Genomic DNA, 6,679 nt, shown 5'->3' on the forward strand with positions numbered 1-6,679 from the left:
TTTCTTTTCTATTTTGTCTTACAGAGGCTGCCTGGGAATAACTTTTCTGTTTTTAACTGCTGTTCTTAAGCAATCTTCTGTTATTTTTTACATTTATATTTCCAGCTATTTAACTTACTCTTGTATACCAAGTCTTTTTATTTTCCAATACGTAGAGAAAGAAACACTTAGTTTTGAAGTTCTACAAAAATGGAAGTCATTGTAATCATGATTTGATGTCCTTGGAACACACTTTATTTACTATTCAATAGCCACTGTTTTTATTAGGACATTGTTTGAACGTAACTTTAAGCCCAATAAGGTTCCAGGACTAATCTCCTGGGAGAGGATATTTATGGTCCATATTTTCAGAGAGAGAGATTGGAAGTAGAAAAAGGCTTAAGTATTTAGGCTTCACTTCAGCTCTGAAGTCGGGGGAAATCTGTGCCTTGCAAATAGTCATTTGAGCAGCTGAAGTGGTCGGTGCCATGTGCAGATGCCCAACTCAAAGGGGCAGTTGCATTCCATGAGCTCATTCCCAGCAGAAACGTGGGCCTCGGATTGTGTGTGTTACTGCAGGGGAACTGACCTATTTTTCTGGAGAGAAAAAAAAAAACCTGCCGTAAAAATCTAATTTGCAAGGACTGTAGGAGTGGAAACAATGCTTGTTTTTCTCTAGGATATTTGGTTATGCAAACAAATTGATGAAGGAGAAATTTCCAGCAGGAAAAAAACAAACACTGATGGTCCTCGGTGTCATTCAATTAATAGTAATGCTCTTGAAAAGAAAGTGAAATAATGGTGCATCTTTCATAGAATCATAGAACTATAGAATGCCCTAGGTTAGAAGGGATCCTAAAGATTATGTAGTTCCAATCCCCCTGCCATGGACAGGGATATATTCCACTACTTAGTTGTAATCCATAATTTTGTATCCAGTGTGGAGCTTAATGCTTTTCTCTTGATATTTACTCCAGCTTTTTGCATGACAGTTTGATTGCTTTCCTCCTGCAGATCCTGACCATTAGGAAGACACTGCTGCAGAGTCTGAAACCCAACCCATCTATCTATTCCTTATTCTCAAGAAACCTTGGGTTAGAAGCTGCCGAAAAATTTCCTTCTGGATAAATAACTGTGATGTCCCCACCAAGCACACGTTCTCAGTGAGCTGGATTTCTTCACTGGGATTGTTGGAACACTGTCCTGCTTGGAGGTCTCTCTTGTAGAGGAATTATTCAGCTCCACAAAAGGAGTGATAAAAGTTAAAATGCTTTGCATTCACTCCCAGGCACAAGACTTTATTATTTGAGATTCTGTTTGGAAATAAATGAGTTCTTGTCATAAATTGGGCATCTTCTACCATGGTTCTTACATATCGAAATTTCTCATCGTTCTGGAAGAACGTTCGAGTGTTTGTTCTCTTTCTTTTCTTGCCATTCATCTTTGTTTATTTATTTTGTATTCTTGAGATGTGCTTCATCTCTGGAGTTTGTATTTCTACTTTTAGCGTAAAAATGCTGTACATACAAGTCTAGAATGCATCTGAAGATTAGTCTAATTTTTCATGTGACTTTGACTTGAACATTTTTCTGTTTCTGTTTATATTGCTATTTCAAATATGTGCATTACCTGTATTCTTTATGCCTTTTCCCCATCTATAACTCAATAAAATAATGTCCCCATTCTGCAGAACCATATTACATGTGCGTAACAGTGACAACAGTGTTTGAATAATAATGACTGATAATTGTAAATGTGTTAATCTATATATTTATATCTATATATAATCTATATCTATCTGTCACAGCCTGAAATTCTTCTGATGTGGGATTTGAGATGGGGAAAAAATTACCAGGGAGCGGTAAGGTCAGCTCAGAAATAATTCTTCTTAAGGCTATTTGGACTTGAAAAGTAGATTTTCCTGTTCCATAAAGGTTTATGTTCTTTATTTCAGTTCTCACCGTGGCTAAGTTTAGAGCTGGTACTACATGAGTCGAGGGAGGGTTCAGTGAAATGAGTCAACCCATTTCATCAGGCTGCACGTGTCTTTTATGTCACTACAGCTCAGGGATAAATAAATGACTGCAAGAAGTCCTTTGACATAGAATATGCAAATTTCTAAGGAGTGCTGGAGTAACCTTTCAGAGCTCTCAGTCATCACGTAATTCAAAAGGAATAAACTCCAGGATGAGCCTGGTGAGCACCAAAGCAGCAGGTCTGAGAGATGGAGGTTGTTCTGCTCCACCATTTGGGGTTATAACAAAAGAGAAGGCTCTGAGAAGTTTGTGTGAGGACAGGACTCTCCCGTGCTACTCTTTGAACTTAATGCTCTTTGACCTGGCTCTGCCTTCCTAAAGACTTTAAGGCAGATTCTCAGCTGGCATGAACTAGCTTATTTCCTTGACATTAGTTCAGCTCTTCTGATTTTTACCCACTGAAAACCTGAGAATTTCACTGCATTTAAATGAAACTTGTTTATATGAAGCACAGTCTGTTTTTTTTAAATCCTCTCTACTACGGAAAAGAGTAACACAACCTGGGGAATCTGTGGGCTGATGCAAGTCTTAGGCCCTTAACTGGAGGACCTTCATCCTTGTCATGTGGTTCCTTACAACTCCCTTGATTTTCTGTGCTCCTTTGCTGGGCAGACTTAGTGAGGTGCTCAGTTCTGTGCTGAAGTACAGTTCTAGCTGACACGAACGGATGCACAGATGGATGCAGGACTGAGGCTTTAATGAGGAGATTTTTGAGTCTCTGGACACAGGCTTTGATCTCAGAGTGAACTTATCAAAATTCTGAGTGCTCCAAGCATTCATGGGCATTATAGTCCCTCAGAGCAAAGACATGAAACCATTCAGTGTTTCTTCTGCTTTGGGGAGACTCAGCTTTTTTTGGCATGTTTGGTAGGAGATGTTCACTGCCAGGAGAAACTTGAGGCCATTGTACAATACTAGCTTTTTACTGCTGTAATATTCCTTTGGGTCTCAAAAGTTTAGTGAAGTCAGTGGGAAATTTTCTATCACAGTCAGGAACATATCCTTGCTGCAAGTAAGACTCCATCAAGTGCAGTTATTTACAAAGCAGTCAAAGAGGGGAAGACATTTCTTGTCCCTCTCCATTTAATGCTGGCCTCTGTTCAGGATTTTAAATCATATAAATTGCAAAGTTTAAATACAATGAAGCCTGAACCAATTCAGTCTGCTTCTCTGTGGGATATTTACCACAGGGGAAGGGCAATGGGACCTCCAAGGAGATGTCTGAGGATTGTGAGAGAAGCCAGTGGTCATGATGACAGTCTCACTTACCTGTACCAAGACTTACCTTCATCACTCAACTATTGATTGCAGTGTTATTTTCTCATGTGCCCTAAAATGACAGCTTCTGACTCCTCTTCCATGTTGGAGGTATAGTGCACACATATAGACATCTTCAATCACAAACAAGATACATTCCTGCCACAGGATGAGTAGATTTCGGGTTGCTCCAGTACAGAATTTCTTGTTCAAGTTAAAAAAACTGGTAATGGGGTTCAGGCAAAGGATAGCAACAAAAATGACAACAATTTGAAGAATTATAATCTTAGCTATGTGGGCTGCTCTAGTAAGAGTTCTACCCTTCCACAGCAGGGTAGATTTGAAAGCCTGCAAAGCTGTGTGCCAGGATCAAAGCACATAGATAGGCTCAACTGGAATTGCTCATTCTTTGAGAATTGGGGGCTTCTGAGGAGGATTTCTGCTTCAGGCTGGGATGAAAAGCTAAACCAGCAAATATGCTCATGGTTTAAAAAGCTTGAATTCAGACTGGGCTAATCAAATCACATTGATTCTATGCATCATCTTGCAGTTTACGATAAAAATTAAATTTGGACGAAAATATCTTCAACTTGAAAAGGGGAGTTTGCTTAGAAGTTGACTCTGTCCCTAACCAGCTCCTAGCCCTGTGCTTGGGCTTTGTGCCTGTAATCACAGGATAAAAAAAGTCCAAGGTAGGCAGAAAACACGACAGAAAAATCTAACAATAAGAAAGGTGAGAGACTGAAATCCAAGTGCAAAGGCCTGTCTACAGGACACCTAACCACAGGATCCAGTTCCATACCCTTGTGAGTGTGTTTGCAGCACAGAAACCTTGCAGAGCATGTGCCTGCAGTATGCCCACAGCTGAATGGGCTGCCAACACTCTCCTGAACGCTGAGTTCATTCATTATTATTGCTGGGTTTTTAGGAGGCAAGATGAGCAAAATCAACATCAATCTCCAACAGATGGGACTAGAGCAGGGCAGCTGCAGGCACACGGTGCACTACATAAGGCCGTGCCAGCGCACGTGGAATCCTCTGCCCTCAGAGCTCTGGCATTTCTGTTACACAGGCAGCAGGAAAACACAATTATCTGAATTAACCGCCTGCAAATCCCTTTGCTTTGTCCTGCCCAGTCAGAAAAACAGGGGAACACTGAGTCCAGAGGTGCAGTTAGTCACGTGGCAGCGGTGAAAAAGCACACAACTGCCTGTGTGAGATGAGCAAGGGCATTCCTGTGAGCCTCCTGCCTTTTCTTTTTTGTTCTTGGGATCTCATTTTATTTTTGTTTTACCTTTGAGGCTGGTAAATGAGATTACAGGCATGCAGGAAATAAAATACAGCGGAAACATGTGTAAACAAGATTACCAGGCCAAAACAGTGCCTCTCAGCACATTAACTGCACTGGGGGATGTACAGCTGGGGCAGGGCTTGAGGCATTTCTGCCTGGGTACAGCAGATGATGGCAAGAAAATACTAATACTGTGCTCTGAGACAGCTCTTACCCCTGTTTATTGAGTGCAAGCAAACTAAGGATGGGAAAGAAGCATAAAGAATTTGATTTGTTTCGGGTGTTTTTATTATTCCTTCCCCTCTAGAAATCATGTTGGATTTCCACAACTTTAAAAGGATCTCAGCTGTCATTTCTCTGTTTCTCATACATGTACCCACATACAATTTCCAGCTCCATGGGCCACAAGGATAGGACATTAGGAGTTGCCTTAGGATGAGAAATCTGATAATGACCAAACATATCTTATTGGTGATAGGGAGGGGATACTTTTGGGTGGGTTCTTTGCTGTTGATCTAAAATGCTTGAGATTGTTAATACAGCCCAAGTCTGCCCAGTATGTCTTTAGTGTGATTTGAAGAGCTGTGAACTCTGGCCATCAAGAGCTCTACACGAGGAAGGGGCCACAGGAGAATGAAATTACATCGTGCTTAAAAAAAACCACATAAACACATCACGACAAATCCTGCACCTTTCTGCTTGCTGGCAGAATCTCTGCTCCCTCCCACGCAGCCCCAGCTGGAGAGCCTTTACTTACAGCAAAGCTGCTCTGCTTGTGTCAGTCCCTTTCCACTCACTGTTCCCTCTCCCTCCCTTCATAGGCAGCAGGAGCTGCCACCACAGCCCTCTTTTCTGGCTCTGAGGGGGTTCCCCACTCTTGTACTTTGCAGCAGGCAAAGCAAGAAGACATTTATTTGAAGCTAGATTGTGGTCAGGGTGATCTTTCCTGCTGCAGAGTTAAACAGGTCCAGTTTCTGCAGTGAGCATCCTGCTTCATTTTCAGGGTGGAGTAAAGTCCTTCCACCCAGGCCTTGAACCTGTCTCACCCATAGAGTGAAGGCAGAGGAGCTCTGTGTTCGTGTGCTTCTGGGTTTGAAAGTGCCTTTCAGACTCGAGTTGAACCTGGTGTTTTGTGTCAGGTTAAGTTAATGGGTTCTGGGGATGTGGGAGCTCTGTGTGGGAGCTTTTCTTGAATGGAACTGGCCAAATTCTGGTCTACTTTGGGAGTGGAAGGATCAGTGCTGCTGCAGGAAGGTCATCTAGTGACAGTGATCCCTTATTCCCCCCTCTGTCAACCAGGGAAAGGAGGGAATAAGTACCTTGAGCAACCTGGTCTAGTGGAAGGTGTATCCCTGCCTACAATGGGGTGGGTTGGAACGAGGTGATCTTTAAGTTCCCTTCCAACCCAAACCATTGTGTGACTCTGTGATCTTACTGAACTGTGCTGAGTCCTGGCTGAGTCAAGGTCCCTTAGTTTCTATCCATAAAGAGCAAAGCTTAAAGTAGCTTTTGGGAAGAAAATGGGGTAGAAGGCAGGAATTAATTTTCTTTTGCTGTCTCTGGGGTCTGCCCTCACTCGGTGAGACGGGGAAGTTAGGAACAGATGTGTGCTCCAGCAGTTAATGAAGTGTGAGTGATTGCTTCCCCTCCTGCTTAGGAAGCACAGCAGAGTGCTTGCTTCTGTGCCACAGGCCATTCTCCAGTCTGAACGGGGATTCCAACAAGGATAAGTGTCCAGTAGTGAGGAATGAGCTGAGCAGCCTTTGGGAACTAAAGGGGTGGCAGCAGCTTCAGTGCTATTTATGTTACCTGGGATCTATTTTATAGGTGGACCACAGCTATCATTCCTCAACTGCATTACCCTCTGTGAAGGGTAACCAATAATGTGGATTAATTTAAACAAGATAACTCACCCAAAGAGGAAATGCAAAGTACCATTTTGAGAAGAGCATGCTCCTAAGGTGTTAAAAAGATGGAAAGCTGACAGAGTTACCAAGTGTCTCTTATTTACTTTCCTGTGGACTCATCAAAGTTTTCTTCACATAATTCTGTGAATCAGCTTTATGTAGAGCTGGAGGTTATTTATTATGACTTACTAACACGGATTGCCAGGTCA

The sequence above is a fragment of the Manacus candei genome, unplaced genomic scaffold (genome assembly GCF_025592945.1).
Source record: "Manacus candei isolate 608988 ecotype Guabito, Panama unplaced genomic scaffold, ASM2559294v1 h1tg000124l, whole genome shotgun sequence".
Lineage (NCBI taxonomy): Eukaryota > Metazoa > Chordata > Aves > Passeriformes > Pipridae > Manacus > Manacus candei.